This window comes from Amblyomma mixtum, chromosome 2, assembly GCF_055824585.1.
Source record: "Amblyomma mixtum isolate Tamu chromosome 2, ASM5582458v1, whole genome shotgun sequence".
Classification (NCBI taxonomy): Eukaryota; Metazoa; Arthropoda; class Arachnida; order Ixodida; family Ixodidae; genus Amblyomma; species Amblyomma mixtum.
Window position 1 is genome coordinate 24,614,938 of NC_143013.1, and position 22,271 is coordinate 24,637,208.

The 22,271-nt window shown below is 54.3% G+C and overlaps 1 protein-coding gene across 5 annotated transcripts in view; it reads right to left on the bottom strand.

Annotated features, from left to right (window-relative positions):
• The window catches only part of PlexA (plexin A), a 329,472-nt gene that overhangs the window by 133,787 nt on the left and 173,414 nt on the right, over window positions 1-22,271 (bottom strand). The gene's annotated exons all lie outside the window — the stretch shown is intronic.

The window sequence follows — 22,271 nt, forward strand, 5'->3', positions numbered from 1 at the left end:
CAGCAAAGCCACGGTGGGCAGATTGTGATGACGGCGCAAGGTCGCATGACCTAGGTGGGCCACCTGCCTCAGAGGTTGCTCTCCGGGCACCACCTGCCACAGCCATGGCCGCGAGTTTACGCTGGCAACGCCGACATCGGAGTTTCCGGAGAACGGAACCTTTAACGCTATCGCATTAAAACACACGGCGACAGCGATGGAACGTGCACAAAGGGAGTGCCCGTTCACATTTTGTAGACACGCTTTATTGCAGTGCACCTGCCGCCCCGACTTCTTGCGACCAGAGGAGCACGAACAGTGCGCAGCGCATGCACAATGTTACGCGGTTTTACTGGCGATCGCTTTAGGCCTTACCTACCCGGACTGAGGCATTGTACGCCTTGGTTCTAGCTTAAAACTAAGTCCCTTCTCTCCCTTTCTTCAACGAACTTTATATCTCAAGAAGGATGAAGCCGAAGTTCTAATTTAAAAGTAAGTCTCTTCTCTCCCAACAGATTTTATATTCTCAAGAAGGCTGAAAAACACACAAGCTCAGCTTATGGGGGAGAATAAGGGGCCACCGAACGCGCAGGCAATGTTTATCAGCCTTGTCCGACCGGAAGGAAGGCAACCGCCTTCATATAAGTGTGGCTACAGGATCTAGACGTACACATCCAAAGTCAAGGCTTTCAGGAAAGGTTAACATGCAGGCAATGACCAGCTCAGCACAGTACGGGCGCCACAAAACAAGGCAAGGTCGTAAGCAGGCGCGCTCGCTCGCAGCACAACGCGACGACGCGAAACATTTGTCGCCGCTGTCAGCTGGCAACAGCCAGCGCCATCTTGAGGAGACCGGGGAAGGGCCGGGAGGAGGGGGAGGCAAGACATCGGCCCGCCGTCTCCCGCGCGAGGAAAGAAGAAGCGAGAGAAAGAAGCAGCCCCGGCCAGAGAGTCGCAGCCCGCGGGCCGAACTCCTCCAGACAACGACGAGCGGTAATTTGGCAGGAGAGAGACGCGAATCGGGACGCGGGCAGGGAGGGGAATTCCTGAAATATCTCCACACCCATCGAGAAAACGGGGGCTGCAGCCAACGGCCCGACCCCCCTCTCCGCGCGCACCGTCCAAGGCACAGAGCGAAGGAGCGGCGTTAAAAATGGGCTCCCATCGGTTTACGACGGCGCCCGGGAAAAAACGGGACGGCTGGAGGGTGAGAGGGGGGTTATGAGGAGGAGGAGGCGGTTCTCCACTGTTCACCAACGCAGCCGCCAGTTCGTTCCTGAAATGACGGCTGCCGTAGCTATCGGGACGACGAACAGGCTAACAATCGATGGGTCGCTTGGAGAGCAAAAAAAAAAAAAAAATGTAGAAACAAAAAAAAGGAAATACGTGAAAAAAAAAACTCGAGGCGCGCGCGGTGTGTGCTCAACATCGCGTGTTGTGACACGGGCCCCGCGTGATATGCGGGCGCCGCTGCGGACAGCTTCTACAATCGACCGGGCGAGTTGCGGAACAGTTGGCTCGACGGCGTTCACCGCGCGAAACGCGCATACACCATTTCGTCTAGTCCAGGCATACTCCTTTTTCGTCCACTTATATGAACATGTCATCGATAAAGTGCTGCACGAAGAACGGTGCCGCTGCCGTATACCGGCGGCAATTTTTGCGAGCTCCCAGAAACCCCGACAGATATTAGATGAACCCGAGGCTGACCGAGTGGCGATGGATCCGCCGAGGACGGATACCGTCCGCACATACGAGAGGTAAACATCAGTGACGGGAAATAGATATCCCATCGCTGCGTCGCGACAAATAATATCACCGAGCCATTCCATTATTACCCAATCTATTATCATTTCTGTCGATTCGTGCTGTCCGCCTTAACGGCCTCGCAAAAAGGTGAAACACGGCGAACGACTTCCAGCGCCACCGTGGAATTTCTGCTCGCGCAAAACACGCGACGCGCGCGGCACGCGAGTGGCTGCGCTACCACACACGCCCATTGTATGCGTGTAAGTAAATTGGTAAATTGGCTTTTCGGGAAAAGAATTTAATGGCGCAGTAACTGCCTTACATCTCGGTGGACACCTGAAGCGCGCTGTAAGGGAAGGCATAAAAATGAGCAAAAGGCTGAGGCAGCGTATGAGTATCGAGCGTTAGCAATACCGAACGAATGTTGCGTCATTAGTCATCTTCGCTATATCCGGTAGAGATTTTTCGTTATTTCCATATACTTACTTTGTTGATGCCAACGTATACAGCGCAAGAAGCAAATCGTTTGACACCACTTCGAATGTTCTACGTCAATTAGGCTGAGCGTAGTGGACGTTCGAAATTTCAAGAAGTCACGGTTTGGGAACCAAAGGTCGTCGGTGCGAACCCCTGTTATATGCTACGCTTTGATTCGACTAGTAATCTTATGCTCAGTAACGCGCTGAATCGCTTGATACACTCCGAACATTCTACGCCAATTAGGTGGTCCACAACTTGTGCACCAATGGTAACACCCAATGGTCCCACTAATGCCTTGTGTTTCATACTAACGCGACCTTGAGTAATGCGAGTACTGGGGCTACCGCTCTAAAAAATGGAGGCGCATAACGTTGCGTCCGGCGCATCCTTCTTTGTATGTTTTCGAAATAACCACAACCATCTACTACGCGAGCAGTGCGGGCGGTCCTGGCGAGTTTTTTCACGGGCGTGGCGTGAAAAACCAGCCGCGTACGAGCAGCTCAAGAGGGACTCAGGAGGAGGCCCAACAAGCCGTAGAGAAAACAGCCACCCGGAGAGAGCTACAGCTGCCCCCGCAGTCCCTCCCTCCCTCCCTGCCGTGACGGCGCACACGGCGCTAGAAGCGGATGCAGGCTACCTGAGAAACAGGCAGCGAGGGAGGGGGAGGACGTTGAATGAGACAGTCGGCGGCGCGCAACGACTCCGCAATCCGCATTCCAGCGACACTCGCGTCAGGCCGCCGCCGCCGGTCAAGGAAGGAAACGACGAAGGGGCCGAGAAGACGCGAGGTGAGACGCGAACGGCGCGCCGTCAGTGGCCATGCTGAGATAGAACAACGAAAGCTTGCACAGGAAAGGACGGCCGCTCGAGAGAATGCGCATTCGAGGCGCTAGTTAGGAACCCCGCACGATACTTCGCACCAAATCCTTACCAGATTTTGATGACATTCACTGGTCACTGACCATGGTCAAACACAAATGACGTTTCGGGAGCGCTACGGCTCCCTTGTTTACTATTTTGCCATTTGTGTTTGACCATGGTCAGTTGTGAACAAGGGGACCGTATCGCTCCCGAAACGTCATTGACCATGGTCAGTGAACAGTGAATGTCATCAAGCTATGATTCCTGACCAGAGACGGTACGCCGTCGAACTCTCGACTACACCCTTACCAGATAACACGAAAAAAATGGACAGCAAAGAACCGGGTAGGTAACAGAGAGTGGCAGGGCGGGAGCTTTGGCTGGAGCCAATGGCAAAAGGCGCGAAAGGACAGCAGCGATATAGAACCATTACATTTCACCAGCCTAGGCCTCAGTTTCGGCGAGACAGATGGGGCCGCATGCTGTATGGCGCGCTTCCCTCATCACGGCCAGGCATAACGCCCCTTCATTCAAGACGCGCGCATAACGCCGCTTTCATTAACATTCAACGCGAGCTCCACCCTGCATTTGCATGCATGCAGACCGAAGATGAGTCCGCCGCTGCCGACGCATGGAAGGGCGCTAAAAAAAAAATAAACAAGCACCGAGAACGACTTTTGAAAGGGAATAACGCAGCGCCGACAGCGCAAGACCGGCTCCAGCAGCCTGCCTGCTATTTTCACACAGCGGCCGCTTTGTTACGGGCAGAAGCGAGCGGCGTCCAGGAGGAGCGCAGCAACATGCCCAGGCGCGCGCGCGCGGCCCTGACCGAATGGACGTTCTGGGAATCGAGGCCGCGATGGAGAGCAGCGGCAAATAAGCGGGGCGAGCGGCGGCTGAATCATCGTTCGCAGAGAAGAAACGCGTTGCCAGTCGCTGACGCATTGACGCCCGTATAGTTGCGCGCCGGTCACGCGTATTTGCGAACGCAAGGAAGCACAGCTGAGCGCTCGCCTGAATCAGCTAGCCACGCGCGAGGGTGTTGCGCGCGGGGAAGTTGGACACGCGCCCACATGGCGGAGAGACTTCACTCGGCAACCTGGGGAAGCTGCGGCACGGAACCGATCGCGTTTGCGCTTCTTCACAAAAGGCCTCAAGAATACTCCGCACCGCACAAGAAGCTGAGCAAGAAGGAGGAAGTAGCATGGCGGCAGTTGCAGGTGGGCACTTTTCCGAATCCAGCCGCGCTGAGTAGGTTCATGCCCGGCTTCAATGACGGGAAATGTAGGGCCTGTGGAGAACGAGCCACCTTAGCCCATATGATGTGGGCATGCGCCCAATCCACACGTTTAGTGAATTGCAAGGAGTCATGGGAGGTTTTGCTACGCAGCCAGGACCTCCAAGAACAAAAAGAGACCATCAGATATGCCTTCGAAGCCGCCCGGTCCCAAGGGATCTCGGCCGTCTGACAAGGACGGGATGGCGAGGTCGACGTCCTGATTATCTGATATAATAAAGTTTGTCTAAGTCTAAGTCTAAAAGGTCTCTCTCTCTCTATCCGCTCCGAGACGAAAAGATGAAAGTTCGTTTTAGTATACCTGGATTTTGCTGTAGCATTCGAGTTCACACGACAGCAACCTGTTGTTACACACGGCTACAGGACCAGCAAGGAATCACCTCAGGGCCGTTTTTCACCGCAGAGTACTGCTTGCATACACAATTTTAAGGGCTTCCCTGTCGGGAGCAGCCGGAGAACGCACCGACGAGCAGCCAATGAGCCACATTTCCAGCTGCGCTACTCGCCTTAACGGTCTCGGGACGAAACATGCAACCAGGCTGTTCTCGGAACTAATTCCAACAAGTTGAAATTTTTTCGCCGCGACGCGCACCTCAAAAGCTTGCACGTGGACCAACCAGCCTTTAGAGCTATCATCGGCCATCGACTCGCCACTTTCTCGTCGCACGAACCAAGAAGGAGCTAACGTGCACGCGGTTCGTAAGGAAAAAAATCACAAGTTCCGTGGCGCGAGTGTAACAGTTGTTCGAGTTTAGCTGTTGTCACCGCAAATGTGCCAGGCAGGGAGGGACAGGAGGAACGGGAAAAGGGAAGAAAGCACATTAGGGAAAGCAAGAGCAGAGGGTGAAAGGGGTTCGAACACGTGCCGGCGGGCGAAGGACGGCCTTCCTCAAAGCCCTCCGTGACAGAAGCGGCGACGACCCAGCAAGGGAAGGGTAGACGCCCGATCGGCGCTCGATATCGATCGGCCTCTGCCGAAGTACGAAGCGCACGAGAGGGCGCGCATAGATTCCGGCGCCCGATATCGGGGCACGCAACAGCAGCCGCGCATCGAGTCGATCGCACGCACAGCTGCGGGACGGGCAAGCGCGGGTGCAAATCGCTGCCCCGCTTCGCCCCCCGCATCTCGGCGAGGGACACGGAATTCGTAAGCCGCATCACGCCGATCGTGGGTACAGCCGTGCTCGCGCGACCGGCCATGACACATGCTACTGCAGCGAAGAAGTAGCGCAGTAAGTAGCGACAATCGCGGGTCCTTGATAATTAAATAGTGGTAGAACTTATCCTTTCTCATTTATTTTCGAAAAATTTCGGCGGATTTTTCTCGGCGTTTCTTTCAAAGTACAGATTTGGGCTGCGACGAGGCAGAGCTTCACAGACTGCAGAGGCGTGTGAGGCAACGGAGCGGCGATAACCTCAAAAATACGCAACTGCGCCGCTTATTGCACCGCCACTTCGTCTCACCACCCCCTATAGGTTACCGCACTTCGCTGATTTTCGCCTCTGATTGAGTGTAGCTCCAGGTCGACTGCTGCGGCTATAGCTGTGGCGCGTGTCAAGTACTCCACTACCTCTTCCAGTTAAAACCTAATTTCGAAAATTGAATTCATCTGTGACGTCATGACGATCGGTCGACGTCATTGGTTGAAGCGCCTTGTTTTATTCTTTAAGGGTGTTTGCCGCTTCGATCTTCAGCAACTTTTTCAACCTGACCGACGCCATACTGCTGGCTAGACTGCTTTCGTACCTGGCGCTACCAATCCACCACGCCTGCAGGAGGGGCGTGCCGCAGCTTAGTAAACAATAAGGCAACGCCCAGGGAGTGGTTGGTAGCGCCGGGCGAAAAAAGCAGTCCAGCCAGCAAGATGGCGGCACCCAGGCTAGCAAGGTAGCCCGCTCACGCTCAGGTGACGATCGGCCAGCCGTGTAATAGAGGGCGCCCTTTCCACGCAGTCACTGCGTTTCGTTCTCGCCTCACGACGCGGACACGAGAGGGACATACAAAACGACTACACGAGCGTCGACTTCCAACTCTTTAATCGACGAGCGCTTCAAATAGAATTAAACCAGCTTGCACAACAAAACGATCAATAGAGACAATTATCGAGAAACAGCATTCCCTTGTCATTAACGGCCACTGAACGACCGCTCGTGCATGCAGGGACCAATGTCGACCGCAGAACGGTGCCGGCAGTTTCGACTGCCCCTCCTTGTTCGCTCGAAACGCATATTACGCAACTTGGGCGTCGCTCCCAGCTAAGCGGCCGAGACGCTGTCGCACGACCTCCAAGAGGAGGGCACCGCACACGCAGTCGCACAAGCAGAGAAACTCGCACTCATTCCATCCGCGACAAGGCCGGGACGGAAGGGCAAATCCAAAGCGACGGCAGCGCTAGGGACGCGGCCGCTCTACAGCATCGACATCGACTGGTGACGTCACGACGAAGTACTTACTCCCTGCAAAAGCACCGAGAGGAGGCAGTAAAAAAAAAAAGCGGGCAAACAAGCGACGCACGTACGCACGAGGCATCCTATAAGCGCACATACGCGACCCCCAACCCCAGTCGCTGGGGGATTTGGCCGAAGAGGCTCATCGATGCCGCTGCTGCCTCCGCGCCTCCTGCCTGCCGGCGCGCTCGCGTAATCGGATTAGCCGTGAGGCGCTCATTAGTGCGCCGCCGCGACGAGAACCAAAAGTTTGCTCTGCCCGCGCAGCGTGTATTTGCGAACATGTAATACAATATCGTTTAATCTGCGGATTATCTCCCGCCGCCGGAGTTCACGAGGCGAGGGCGCCCCGCTGGCTTGTTCAGCGGGGCCGGAGGATATATAACAAGGGCGACCTGAAATTGGCCCCCGAAGTCGTAATTTCGACTGGGCTCCAGAGCCGAAGCGCGGAGAAGACAAAATGTTAAAAAAGAAGAGCTACTGCAACGTTGGCCCAGCCGTCTGATGCAACCCCTATACCTGGAAGGCGAAGAAAAAAAGTGCAGGTCATGCAGGTGATTTCGACATCGTCAGAAATAACAGGCGGATCCGAATGGGAGTAGGTATTCGTAGGAAATAAAATGAGGAATGGAAACGATGAAGCAAGGCGGGTACAGTCAAAGTGAGAAAAAAACGTCCAATTCGCACACTGTTCAATAAACGCAAAGCTAAAGCAGCACGCAAGATTCTTCAACTCTAATTTCCGAGACGCAATTTCCGTTGGGGTTAGAAGCTGGCGCTCGAGATGGCCGGACAGTGAGTGGGCCCCGGTACACTGACAACTTTTGCTCTGAGTTTGCCAACGCGAAATTCCAAAGATCAGTAAATTCCAAACCACTGATGCCAACAATTTCACACGATTTGATAATTTTTTGTTAAATGTTTAAAAAGAGGAATAAAATGAACTTCTAAAGACACCTGTCTGGTTCGTGAAAGTGAAATCAATGAAAGCCTATCAAATGCTGTGCCCCCGAGCGGTAAATAAAACCGTAGAGCTTTCGACAATCACGACTGGCGTTGATGGCCCCTCTTTCTTACTGCAACATAATCAGAACCAGACATGGAGCCTAACCAAACAAAATAAATATCAGCTAAAAACACTGCACAGCACACACATAGCAGAAAATGAGCGCACAGAAAAATGAGAAGAAAACTATACCGTCGTGCCCGCGCGCAAAAAAAAATCGAGGCCGCTTAGGCCGCAGCTCATCGACGCCGGCGACCAGCCACCAACGACCGCTCAACAGCAGCGCGCCGTCAACGAACGAGTCGAGCGGTCCAAATCGTCGCGGCAAAGGGGCCGGCACTCGGACACACAGCGCCCGGACCGCAGAACAGCCATCACTGTCCCCCACCAGTATACCACAACCAGCGAGACATCGAAAAACGGGAGGACGAAGGGGGGGAGGTGAGAGAGGCAGACGGCGTTTATTAAAAAAAAAACACATCACGCAAAGAGACCGCGTCCCGAACCAGACGGGGCGCAGCGCCACAGAGAAACGACTGCCCCGTCGCCACCACCATTAGGGGGCGCTGGCACGCTTAGAAGCGTGCAGCGTTGCGAAGGCTGTGCAGGCAGCATTGGCTCCTCGATTACTCAAACTTATGTCCGCAGATCTCACAATGTTGGCTGGCAATATTTTGGCGGTAAATTGCAACAGAAACAGTAATGCATCCAATCCGCCGCCGGTCGATCCCGAATCGTTCTTGCGCGCGCACACAGGTTTTCCTACTCTGCGCTGCTCAGCAGCATAAGTCTCCGCAAGCGCTGCAAGTTTCTATCGAGTCATCGTCCAGAGACGGGGGAAGCCCGCGGCCGCGCAGAGGCGTTATTCCCGGCTGCCCGTCGTGTACAACTCTGCAGCGGCCCGGCGGCGGTAGACGCCATTTTTGTGACACGCCCGAGCAAACAGGGCGAGCGAGCGAGCGCGCGCGGTCGCGAAGTGCGATTTCGAACGCGCCCCCCCCCCCCCCCCCCCCCCCCCCAAAAAAAAAAAAAAAAGCCAGAAGACGAGTCGTCCCCAAGCGCTACCCGGCCAAACCAACACGCCCTCAGCCGCCGCTACGCGACCAGGGCCATCCATTTCTGCCGGACGTCAAGCGCTTCTGGTCGGAAAATTCGCGGCACGCGAATTTTCACACTTCGCGACGCCACCCTTCGCGACGCCAGACGCGCCGGCCTCCCGTTCATTTGCCCGCGTATGGGAGACGAGCGCGCCAGCAGGGATCAATCTCTTTCTCACAGCCGGGTCCTCCCGTTTCGCGGACAAGCCGCGGGGCCAGCAATGGTTGCGGCGGGCAGACTAATCTGCAAGTGCGGGACGAATGCTCCGTTCGCCGCAAAAGGGCTTTCGCGTTGCGAGCCGCACACAAGTGTTTCTTCGGGATGCGGCCATCTTGGAGCACTTTTGAAGGGGCCCATTACTCGACTGGATTGTTCGCACGCACGAACCGAGAAGAGCACGAAAGGACGTGCTGGTAGCGGAGGTGTAGTTGGTCCTCGTAGATACGCATGGCGAGCGCTAAGCGATCGATTACCAAGCCTCCCCTGCATTTTGCCAATCTAGCCTTGAGCTGAGCACGGAATTCGATAAGAAAGAGAGAGAGAGAAAACCCTGTGGGTACCACTACGACGGTCCATGAGGGATCTCTCTCTGCAGGGTAGATGTGGTCTGGTTTATGGGGTATAACTACCCAAAGAGACTCAAGCCATGAGGGACGCCGTAGTGGGAAGGGGAGGGGAGGGGGGGGGGGGGGGCTCTGGATAATATCGACCACTTGGGGTTCTTTGCCTTAAACAGACATCGCATGGTAGAGGGGCCTTTAGAAAATCGCCTCCATCGGAATGCGACCGCCGCGGCCGGTATCGAACCCGCGTCTTACGGAACAGCAGCCGAGCACCATAACCAATGAACCACCGCGGCGGCGCAGGGAACACATACGAGACTATAGACCGTTTACAGCGCGCAGTTCTTCCATTTGAGACCAGATGGCGCCACGGGTGCGCTCGAAACACGGCGTCATTACTTGCCTCGTAAGTCGCCGGCGTGTATGCCTCGACGCAGCAGTGGAAATGTGGAAACAGAAAATACATGCTCTGTTGTGGATTGCCAGAATTGCGACAAACAGTTAAAGGGGCGGGATGCGATTGTTTGCGAGCTTCACGGAACCGAAAGGCACAAGTTCGCGCCCGTTGAACATCCACCCTTTCCAAACGGGCGAACGCAACACACACGTTCGCCAGCGCTAGACAGCGAATATAGAAGGAAAGGTCTCGATCTTGGAAAATATGCGAGGGTAAGTGCGCAACATAGCCGCATGAACAAGCTGTCCCGCCACCGAAAAGTCACAAAAAAAAAAACGACTTACGCTCCTATACCGCTAGTGCATATTGTGCAGTGCATAGCCGTGCGAGCGGACAACGCTTACCGTCAGTTCGTGTATTACACACCGTCTTGGTGCTACTGTTGAAATTCGCTCCAAGTAGCGCGGTTTTTGTGGACGACAATCGGAATAAAGCATTTGTGTTACGGCTGCTCTGCTCTGCGGTTGTCACTTCCTCGCGGTCCATGCGAGACAGTCACTAGAAGTGACTCCGCGGCTGATTACTTAAAACCAGCGAGACCTCGAGCATTTTCATGTCCGCATATCGAGCATGGAGCGTACCACAATTTTATGCTATGTGAGGCTAACATAATTGTGAACTTCGTGTAGTGAACGCCCTGCCATGCGCGCGTTATAACAATTATATCGCGGAATCCTTGTAAACGATTGCATGCAAACTTGTGAAGGCTGCTTGATGCATGGTACTGCTTACATGATTGGGTAACATTTGTTTGTTTATTTATTTTTGTCGCCTTCCTTTGTTTAGCAAACCAACAGAAAATATTTCAGGCTTCCTAAGCACCTTTAACAAGTTGTAAACAAATGAGTACGATGTGCATGTGAGCGTTTTAGAGCAGTCTCCGCATGCATGTACACAATACGACAACGACCTGCGCAGCCGCAGGGTCATTAAACCTTGCTGTTTTAGATAATAACAATAAAAAATAATAACCAAACCTTCAGCGGCATTCAGGCGATCCACCCGTTGCCTCGAACAGGCGGAGAGCTCAGCGGCTCTTCGCGACATGAAGCACGATCACGTTTTCACGCCTAAAGTGATCAAATTGGGGTTTTCACATGTCCTTCGAAGCTTCGTACCAACCTCAGTGTCGTCTTCCCACTCCTTTACAACCGTATCAGCCGAAACACTGCCTGTCGGAACCGAAACATCAGACGCAGCAGCCGTCGCGACGAGGCGCTCGCCGAGCGGTCAGGAGGCGAGTAATGGCGGCGTGACCACGTGATCAAAGATGGCAGCCCCCATGATACGCCGCTGTAAAGCGTCTATAGAGATCGCAGTAATTGCGTACCAAGGTGCTGCCATCCACCAACAGTGCAGGAGCAATGACTGCTGCACAGAGCTTATCGGGTGGCGAAAGACGCTCTTCCCTCCGGCCGCCTCGCACCGGACCCTGACATCCTCTGCCACGGAACCTAGGCCTCGTTTCGACGTTCTCCTCGCTAAGCCTCCTCAACCCTTTCGTAGCGATGTCCAGCAATAACACACAGAGCTGCTCATATATATCGGAGATGATACACTGCAATCTCCTGCAGCACCGGATGGGAAAAAGTAAGGGAGAAAATAAAAGCACTAAACAACGGCGAAGCAACAGGAGGGAGCCCGACGTCGACCGAAGCAAGCCGCTCCTTTTAAGCCGGAGCTCAATGACGCACGCCGCTGCCGCAGTTACGCTCCGAGCGCAAAAACAAACGGCCCCAATTTTTTCTTTCGACGGCCGGCGCGCTTTCTAAATGGAAACAAATCGCCGGAAGTCTAAAACGCCCGCGCAGCGCAGCGGACCCGGCCGAGGCGGCAACGAAGCAGCCTCATAATGAGAAAAATAGCCGCCCGCGAACGGAAGCTGCGCAGTGCCAGGGTTCCGAACGGGAAAGGGCCCGGCAGTTTATTCCGAGGCGATACGCGCGGGCGCGAAGCCGCCGCGGACTCGGCCACCGCACGGCGGCTCCCGAAGGGGCCATTTTAAACGCCCTTTTCTCCACGTCGAGGCCAGAGAGCGGACCGTACACGATGTCCGCCTGTGCGGACGCCTCGCTCGGGACATTGCCGCTGTTTCACTTCGCGATAAGAGAAAGGACCCGCTGAGAGAAAAAACTAAGTTGACAAAAATGTTTTGTTTATCCCGCCCGGAGGCCCCGCTCTGCCTGTTGTTGCCAGTGCGCAGCAAATATCACGGATCGGTGGAGAACACGAGCGCTCGAAGCGTTGAGTCGGCAGGGTCCCAACTCGCGTTACGAGATCAGCCGCTCAGGGTGGTTTCCACGTGGTAATAATACTGATAAGTTTCGTGTAAAGTAAAGGGTACAGAGACTGTAAGCCTTAGATTACGCGGGCCGTACGCAATCGAAGGCGTATACTAGGAGCGTTTTGGGTCTCAGCTTGATTGCAAACGCAGCTCCGGAGTCTACTCAATAGAGCAAACGCTGGCGCTGCAACGCAACAGGTCGGAACAGCCCATCCCCTAGCACGACTTCAAAGACCAAACCACAACCGTTGCCTGAGATGCCCTCCACTCCTATACGTACAGTCTTTGTCAAAAGTAACCAGGCTGCATGATTTGCTTCTAGCTCGTACAGTGGAGCCGTTATAGCTTTCCTGGAGCTGAAATGGTCATTAAAGGTAAGGACTGAGGATCTTCTTACCTTCCAATAACTTTTGATTTTTGGGAAAGTCACGAAGGCTCTACTATACAAGCTAGAAGCAAACCATTCAGCCTGGTTACTTTTGACAAAGACTGTACGTCGCCGCGTTTCACGCGTAAGCGCGCGGCCACGAGTACTACAAGCAGCCGTCGGAAGTACATTAACCTCAATGTCGTTTTTCGTAACACAGCGATCGAAATCGCTGCCACAACACATGTATCTCTTTATAACTCCACCTCGCAGGATCATTCGACAAAATTCACCACGGCTCCTACAAGGCCGGCGTAAAGGAAACAACCCGCTTCCACGCATGTCGAATATGCTTAAACCCTACAAACGTGGACGGAGGCTAACGCAAACTGACGCATTCGACGCCGAGCGTGCGTTTACACGGTGACGGCGAACTCGCACGAGCGTAAACGTGGCCGTAATCGGCACCCGGGGGCGCCGTAACACTCTGTTGTTGCTCAAGGACAATAACCCTGGCAGGCCTTTCTTTGACGGCCGCCCAGCTAATGACGATCTACGATCACGGCACAGCGCTGCACCCTCTCACGTCGCGTGCGCGACTCAACTACGCGCACCAACGTGATCGTAGCCCAGATACCCCGGCCGGCTCAACGCAGGGTCGATCTCGAAAGAAGCGGAGAAGGGGGGGGGGGGGGGGGGGTAGAATAGGGGAGAGAGAAGAGAGGGCGAGACCGCCCAGGGCATTACAGCTCGCGTCGCATTAGCCCACTTCAGCAACGACACAGGACGCGCAGGGAGGGTGAGCGAGCGAGAACCACAGAGCATTCGCGTGGACGAGCACCATCGTGGCTTTTAGAGCACAGGCCCCCTCCCCCAAACGCGAGCTGCGATCAAAAACGTCTTATCGCGAGGCCTCGAAGGAAGAAGCAAGAATAAACAGTTCGCGCGCACGCGCTGTTCAGGAAAACGTTTCTAGTTTTGCTCCGCTGCCTACTCTTCTTTTCCTCTTTTCATTGTGCGTTACTTCTTTTCCTACGGAGCAAAAAAAAAAAAAAAACAGAGAGAGGGGGGTAACGAGTGTACGTCGCCGAGCGAAGCGGAAATTTGCCGAAGTTATTAGCGCGCGCTGGCAGCCGGAGGGCAAGATCCCGTATAGCCGGGCGTCCGCAACAATGGCCTGCGCAGGCAGCGGCGGCGCGACCCAAATTGCCGCCCAAAAAGCGGTAGTCGCAATCTTTGCGCCGCTCCGCTTTGGCGCCATTGCCAATTCCTTCCCTCTCTCCCACACTCGCTCTCTCTCCCTCGCTCCGGCCAGACAATGGGCCTTAACAGTCGCCGCAAGCAAGCAACCGAACGGACGGACGGATCGATTTTGTCCTCCTCCCGTCGCGCCGAAATTGAGCGAAGAAGAGGACAATTACGGCCCGTAATAGCGCGTCGCATTTCCCTTCCGACGCTCTCTATACCCCGTCATCAACATTACGAGGTGGTAGTGTATACCCTCGGGGTTGGTGAGCATCCGTGACCTATGACTTCGCCGCATCAAGGCGCGGTGATGCTTTCCGTCCGAGATAAGGCAAGGTTTCGTCGCTGTCGACTCGCCTTGGACACTTCCTCGAAAGGGCGAGCTGAAAATAACCGTCGTGTCCCAGTTGCGCGCCTATACAGCAATAGCGAAACAGCTGAAGGGCAGCTCCCTGCCGCGCTTCAGGATGTCGTAGAGGCGTAGAGGACGCATATTTTCACCGTACCCTAGGTCTGACTACGACCGAAAGGCCCAAGTACATGAGAGCAGGCTTCATGGTGACAGAAATCGTTGCAGTTCTTTACTACACCACGAAAGTGCGAAACTTTTCGCTCGCGAATTGATTCGCTACCACCATGGCCTTTGGCGGAAAACGTCATACCCAAACAACGCCCGACTATTCGGAGGCCTCACATACTTCTAGCCTTTGGAGTACACTCTTAGAAAAAAAGGTAGTGAAAACGTAGTAACGGATGCTGTTACAACCTTTTTTTAACCCCTGCTACCTATGTACTATGTTGCTACGACCTTGTTACTACTGGAAAGAAAATTAAGCAGTAACAAGGTAGTAGCTTCTGCTGTTACTACGTTTTTTTGGCAGTTACTACATTTGTACTACCTCATTATAACCCTGGTAGTATCCATTACTACCTTGATCTGGAAATGGATGATCAGAATATGCACATGTACGTATACTAACATTCCCGGTGACATTGCTACTCAATGCCCCATGTTTTTATATAATGAAAAGGGTTTCCTAATTGGCAGCAAATCTAACAAAATTGCCAGTGCTGTTTTTTGTTTTCAATACAATATACGCAGCGCGTATGTGTTCCACTCTTTAGTTTGATTTCTTAATTGCACTTTTTCACCAACCCCAAGCTATTGTGCCTGACTTGTGCTCATTTTTCCTTCTGGTTTACTACAAGATGCACAAAAATGGGTGTTGAGTTTCTGATGTCATGTTCATGCACTCCTTGTGACACATTAGAAAGTCACCACGAAGTCAGGTATTCATGTCTTTCGACAATAAAAACTCAGCAGAGACTCTTTTCGTGAACACAGAAGATTTCCTTATGTCATTGGCCATCAGCCACTGAAAGGGCCTTCTCAACAACATTGTTGTCCCGTGCGAGAATGTAGATGCTGCTGCTACATTTACACGCAATGAAAAAAACAAGAAACAACGGTGGCTGCACATATCACGGCACATAAGTTGACAAGTTAACGTCTGGTGGCGTGGCGTAGTGGTTAGCGTGGTAGGATAGAAAGTATGTAGAAACATCTTCAACGTAGAAAGTCAAAGGTCCGCGGTTCGAATCCTCCTGAAGCAGGGATTATTTTTTTTCTTTTTTGTTTTTGCTCTAGTTTTTTTTGCTCTTATTTTGCACTATTACTATCTCATATGCATACGATTCTAATGTCAAAAGTCATTAGATTATTTCTTAAGGTGTTTTCTCTCGAGAGGTAGTAAATGTTACTACCTCGCAGTTACTACGTACAGTTACTGAGAGGTAGTAAACGTTACTACCTTGCAGTTACTACGTACAGTTACTACCTAGGTAGTCATATATGTGACAGTCGTTACTACCCTAAAATGTAGTAACCTCAACTACCTTTTTTTTTAGAGTGTATACCTGATGCCGACGCTGACGTCAAACGCAGCCAGTTCTCGGCACACGCGTGCCGTTTCGTTAACGTGACGCTTTAAAAGCGACCGTCGCGCCAGGGAATCCGAAACCGTGAAGGCTTCCCGCATGGCAACAAGGAAGGTTCGTCTCGCGAAGTCTGCCAGTGCAGGACCCCGGAGAATGGGGAGAAAGGACTTCTTCCCCACCCGGGGTCCCATTCGTCGTGTCGGCAAATGCGGCCCCAGACGCGCCGCCCCCGACAATCCGATTACTGCGGACGGGTGAGGAGAAAGGCGAAAGGAAGGGGCGCGTGGGCGCCGCTGCCGCCAGCGGACAAAGGCGTGCGTAAACTATGCGCCCGCGGGGCCAGATGGAGCCGCAGAAGACCAGTCGGCCGGAAGGCACACGGAGTGTGTTCCTTCGCAAGACGCGCTCGCCTAGACGCTCGCCAGCGTCGTGGCGCCCTCTAGCGAGACAGAGGCGCGTGGCGAGCGCACGCACAAAGAAACATCCCGTCGGGGCACAGGGGAGTCCAAAGTAAGCAATGCCACATCTGCACGCGATATACATATAGACCAATGATCTGCCACCGGTGCGACTTCGGGAGGCTCCCCCTTTCATTTTCGTTTCCTTCTATGAGCGTGGTCGGGAGGACTTCTCCACAGATGTCTGATCAGGTTCAAGAAACGCGCGCCCTGAGCATGGCTTTCAAAGGGCGCGCGCAACGCATCCGTTGGGAACCGCGAGCGCTGCTCGAGCTTCCTGCCACTTCGAGTGTCTATACAGGCGGCTACGCAAGAAACAGGTGCGCGTATCTTAAACAAACGCCTCGCATTCCCCATCAGCCCAGCCTCGTTAGCCATGCACAACCTTCGCAGTTCAGCGCTTAGCGCAGCGACGAAGGGCACGGCGCGCATCGGACGACGAAGCGCGAACAAAGACGGTCCCTTCAACGCGAGCACGCGAGCGATCGCCCGTTCGCCACTAGGCCACCAGGAAGAAGCGAGAACGCCGCGCGGGTCTGGCGGCCGCGCGCCGGCCTTGCCCCAGGCGGCGGCCGCGGCAGAACGTGGGAAGCCCTGGCGGCGGCGGCAACGCTAATGAACGCACTGCCCTTCGGGAACTGCGCTTCGGTACACACACGCGCCGGCGGCCGCGTATGCAAATCAACCAGCTGAGAACCATCGGTGGGGGGAGCCCGATGGGCACACGCCAGCCCAGGTGGTGAGCGATTCTTGCATGCATGCATGCATGCATGCATGCATGTATATGCGCCAAGTACGCACTCTCCTCGAGCCGGCGTGACTGTGTACCTCCGCGTCTGACCCAGTGCGAAAAGACGGCGCGCCCGCGGCCAAATGGACTGCGTCCAGGAAGCGATCCGTCACGTTCAATTATCAGGCGTACACACGCGCCTTGACTGGGGCCTCACTTCTAGCGCGGCTCAAGCGGATCCTTCATGCAAACGACTCTGTGGGGGAAGTGTCAAAAGTCGCGAGTTTACAGCGACGCTTACAACCGTGCTTTGCATTCATAGACGCGAGTGCTGGCAGCGTGTACGCTAAACAACACGCCACGCCGACACCGCTGCACAGCACAGCTGTTCGGACAGAGGCCGGAAGAGACGAAAAGCAATGCAGGTGCATAGCGCTTTGCTGCCCACGCAGTGCTACGCATGAAGCAGAAAGCCTCCCACACGGTCGGATCGCGCACCAGCTGCGGTGCGTCAGAAAGCTCGAACAACGGAAGCGAACACTGACACGGCGAGCTGAACAGTGTGTCAAGGGGACGGGAAAAATGAGCCGTATAGGAACGGTTGCTATGGCAGCTGGTGTAACAGTTGCTGTACATGGGATGACCTCAGAATAATCACTTTGGAAACTCCTGAGCAAGGCGTGCCGTTCAGATACACGAGTACAAATAAGGAACTATCAAGGCATAGCCTTGCACAAATCACAAAGATGTAAGCTCGAACGGGCATCATTGATAAAGGAGTAACTTCTCATTGGCGTCCGCCCAAGCGCTGGCATACTGTTACAAATTATTACAAATCTACTCATCGTTGGGGGATTCCACTAAACATTTGACCAACACTGTCCCCAGTTCGAGTTATTGACCAATTCGCTCTCGCCCTACCACCTGCTAGCCGTCCCAGTTAGATCAGTCGGTGGAGCGGCTGCTCCTGTGAAGCGGTGGTCCCGGGTTCGAAACCCGGACCAGGACAATTTTTCTTTAACTACAAAGTTTATGTCGAAATTGTACAGCTTTCCTTCGAAGCCGAATGGCTGCGCTTGGGTGGATGACAATCATTAACTACTCGCTTATTACAAATCTAGTCCACGCTGGGGGATTCCCGTGCACATTTGACCAAGGGACATTGTTACGCCACTATGAGATTTCGGTGAAGCGACATTGACTGCGCCCTGATCGAAGAGCTACAAATGTTCGACAACAAGGTCACGACGAGAACCGGTTCGTAGAGCATAAGTCAGACCTCGAAACTACAGCATGCATACAATACGCATGTGAACGCTAGGCGGACTACAAGCTGCGGAATTATTATATTGGCAGAAGGGCAAGAAGTAACAAGGAACGGAGCCTGAATCTGCTGGAGCACGTGGATATCAATACTGACCGTGCATGCCTGGTGAGCCCGCTCGAACGTCTCGACTGAGGAGACAGCGCAGATCGACAAAGGAGCAGGTCTTTCCTTTCAAAAGCGGGCACCAGCGCGGGAAGAAAAACTGCCTCACGAGAGCCATGGATTTTATTCGAGGTTCGATAGACGACGACGTGCAGCGTTCCAGCGGCTATACAAAACCGTTCGTTCGTTGGGCTATCGACGTACCTCGTAGGGACCATAGAGGATACAAAAATGGCAGCAAGGGAAGACAACAGGTCAAACAGCTGCCGCTCGGTCGCCGTCCGGCTCGTCGAGGATTGGCGTTCCGCAAAAAAGCGTTGGCACGTGGCCTCGACCACTTCCTGGCAGCCACCGACGTTCGAAAAAGGCCGGCGTCCACCGCGCGGGGCGTTCACGAGCGACAGAAAGAAATGAAAGAGGGCGGAAATCAAAAGGCCGGCCGAGCGACTGCGCGCAGCTGCCAACGAGGAAGCACTTCGCGCGGTCGGAACGACCGAGGCAGGGCAGCAGGGAAAGAGGGCGACGGATGAATGCAGGGAGGTCGCTCGGCCCAGAAAAACCTCGGCCACGTAACGCGCCGTGCGGTGCCCCGGTGCGGTTGGCTGTAGGCGGGGAACGCGACAATGCCGCCGAGAGAGAGCGCACGCCCGAGATAGTGCCCAAGAGAAAAGGGCGACACGCAAGAGAGAGAGCGAGAGTTCGGAGGAAGAAAAGAGAACCGCGATTCAATTGTAAACGGTAACAACTCGGCCGCTCCGATTTTCCTTTCGACGGCCACTTTCCTCGCGCAGGACAAAAGGACAAGGCGTGGGGCGAACATATATGCGATCGACATTCTAGCCTCATTTTAAGGAAGTGGGGGGGGGGGGGGGGGGGGGGAGACAACCGGAAGCACAGTGCGACCTTCAATGATGTCATTTATGCCTCAAGGAATCTTCGTAAGACCGCTATAACAGAAGCTAAAGAGGTGTATCCACAAGGCATCAACATATACAATGAACAGCTCGCAAACGCGCTCAAAGAGTGTTCACGCCAAGGCAACGCGCCAGACGATTACTACAAGGAGGAGCACCGGCGCTACTCGGCCCCTTGTAAGGGACTGGATCGCGCTGACGAGCGCCTCCTCATCAAAATTCTTACTAACACTGTACTGTGCCCGGCGGTGCTTAAACATTTCAACGCATCCTTTGATGGCACGTGCCAGTTCTGTGAGGGGTGGCTGACACCTTCCACATGGTTTGGGCGTGTCAATCAAACCCATCTATCCCCCCCAACCCCACCAGAGAGGACTGGGAGGCGGCCCTGCTCGGCTGTCAGGACCTAAAGACCCAAAAGGCCTTGGTTCACCGGACGCGGGCGGCGTTGCTTGCCAATGGGGCCCCGGAATAGGGGCTCCACCTAGTATTGTTAGGGGAAAGGGCCAATAGGGCCTACCCTAATCACCTCTCTGTAAATATTTATTGCATTATAAATGTTTTTCACCACCACCACCACCAGACGCTACCACATTTCCCGGGAGCCGCTTATGCCGGAAAACAAATGAACCGAGGGCTGGGCCCAGCAGTGTAGACGCACGACTACCATCACGTGACCCAGGCACGTAGCCAGAAATTTTGTTCCGGAGGGCCACAAGTACTGTACCCTAGAAGGCAACGCGGTGGGGGCTCCCTTTGGATACTAGTGTTCCTGTTGGATACGTGCCTGACGTGACCCCTATCATTTTGTAGCTGTAATATTCAATGAGTGCATTTCTCATCGAACGTTTCAAGAGTTTTTTTTTCTTATTTTTCCTGCGCAACATAGCAAAAAATAAAAACCTAGTAGTAAAGAAGGTGCCCCGTCCCATACTTCTTCACGGCAATGGCGCCTCGATTCCGACGGCCGAGAACGCTGCGCGCGAACTGTAGTGCACGCCAAGGCCGCCCTCTGTCGCCTCCAGCCGCGCGATTAATAAACAAGCACGCTGTCCCATCAGCCACGGGTCACCGTGGCACGGGCACACGCAGAGACAGAAAGGGGGCGTCGTCGGCGAAGAGCGCCGAGGTCGGGACAAAAGAAAACGCGAAGGCGGCGAGGAGCCAAGCTGACAGCGAAAACCAACGCCGCCGCGGTGCTCCATCATCATTCCCCCTCCTCGCGCGGCCGACTCGTGAATCACGCCGCTTCGGGGAAGGCGCAAATTAGGTGAGGCACACATCGCGCGAAAAGCGAATGGCGGTCAATCCGGCGCGTCTGATTTGGCTTGAGACAACCCCCCCTTCGCTCGCTTCGCCGAAGATCACGGGAGCAGAAGCGGATGATGAGACGACCCGCTCTTGACACTTGTTGCTTCGCACCGCGGTCGGGAGCTTGGCGTCTGACAAAAGCGACGGCCTTGATGACACCACTATCGCAGCAGTTCGGAAACCGGAACTCTCGCGAAACCTATACTTGAGTAGCTTTCCGGTCGCGCGAGAGGGGTTCCCGGCAAAGGGTCTTCTAGAAGCGAGAGGCAGAATCACTATTCGCGCAGGCAAGCTTTGCTTCCGGTCTCAAAAACAAAGAGCGCGCAGGCCCGAAGCGGCTCAGATGACGCGGACGGGAGGGGTCACAGACACGGAGAAAGGCTCGCGGTGAAGGGGGCACCGGACCTGGCTCGCATGTTATCTCGGAGTCGGGACTTTCGCCGTTGTTTGAACTATATTATTATCGTTATGAGTGATTATTTATTAATAAACTAAAAATGGAAGGAAAAGATGTTGCGAGCCGCTACATCCGGCATCCAATGAAGCACCTTAGCAGCGGCTAGCAGGAGTAAAAAGACAGGGAGAAAAGAGAAAAGGGGAAAGAAAAAGGAGGGCGATAGGAAGAATGAATAGGTAACTGTATGCCTACCGATATCAAATATACGAAAACTCAGATCAAGGCTCCAAAGGGAGAACGTAAACTATACGCGCAGCTTCTCGCACCGCCGTACCCCATCCAAAAGTAGAATTAAAAAAAAAAAGAATAAACTGACTAGAAAGAAACTTTCGCAACGACGAATGGAGAAATTACCAGCACCTGAGTGCACACAGGATACATTGCGGGCCGCGGCGCTGTCGAAACACAAAGAGCGACCAAAAAGGGATGGCCTGATGCGTTCTCCGTTCACGCGATCGGCGGCAACCCATCCATTTGATGTGGCCGCCGAGCAAGAATGGCCGCCCGACCTTCTCTCTCTCTGTTACTCCCACGTTCAGCGCGGGCCAAGACGCAACCCGACGGCGTCAGTTCGAGCGCAGAGCCTCAGCGCAGAAGCTGATCGAGCGAGCGAAGCCAGACGCAGCGCAGCCGAGGTCTCGGGCACCGCGCCTGGCCTCGCAAAGATTGGCCTCCGAAACTCGGACGTCACGCTTCGGCCGCGAAAGGGGCTTTCGAAGGCCTGGTGAGGCCACGGCAAAAAACACAATGCGTCTTCTACACGCGTGCTCGCCGCTGACGGCGCAGCCTTCGACCCGTCACCGTTCAGCCATGGCTCCAGTGGGAAAACAGCTGCCAAAATAGCCCAGCGTAACCACGTCCCTGAGCGAAGTGGCCGCCGAACAACGCGAAAAAAAAACAGAACGGCCAAAATCGAATCCCGGTTAACGCTAACAGCGCAGCCACCACAAGAACGAACAGACCCCATTCGCAACAGCAGCGCTGGCAGGCGGGCAACCTTTCTCGGCATAAATGGACAACGCGAATGAACCTGAACGAACAACCGACCTGGGCCGGCGCCTGCCGTCCTGTTCATGGCAAGTGATCTCGTTCTACGACGCTTCGCCGCAACCTTCCCACCACGATCCTCCCTTTTACCAAACGCTTCCAAGTTACACGGGTACACCGCTTGAGGCCGCGACGGAGATTTGACCTCTATAA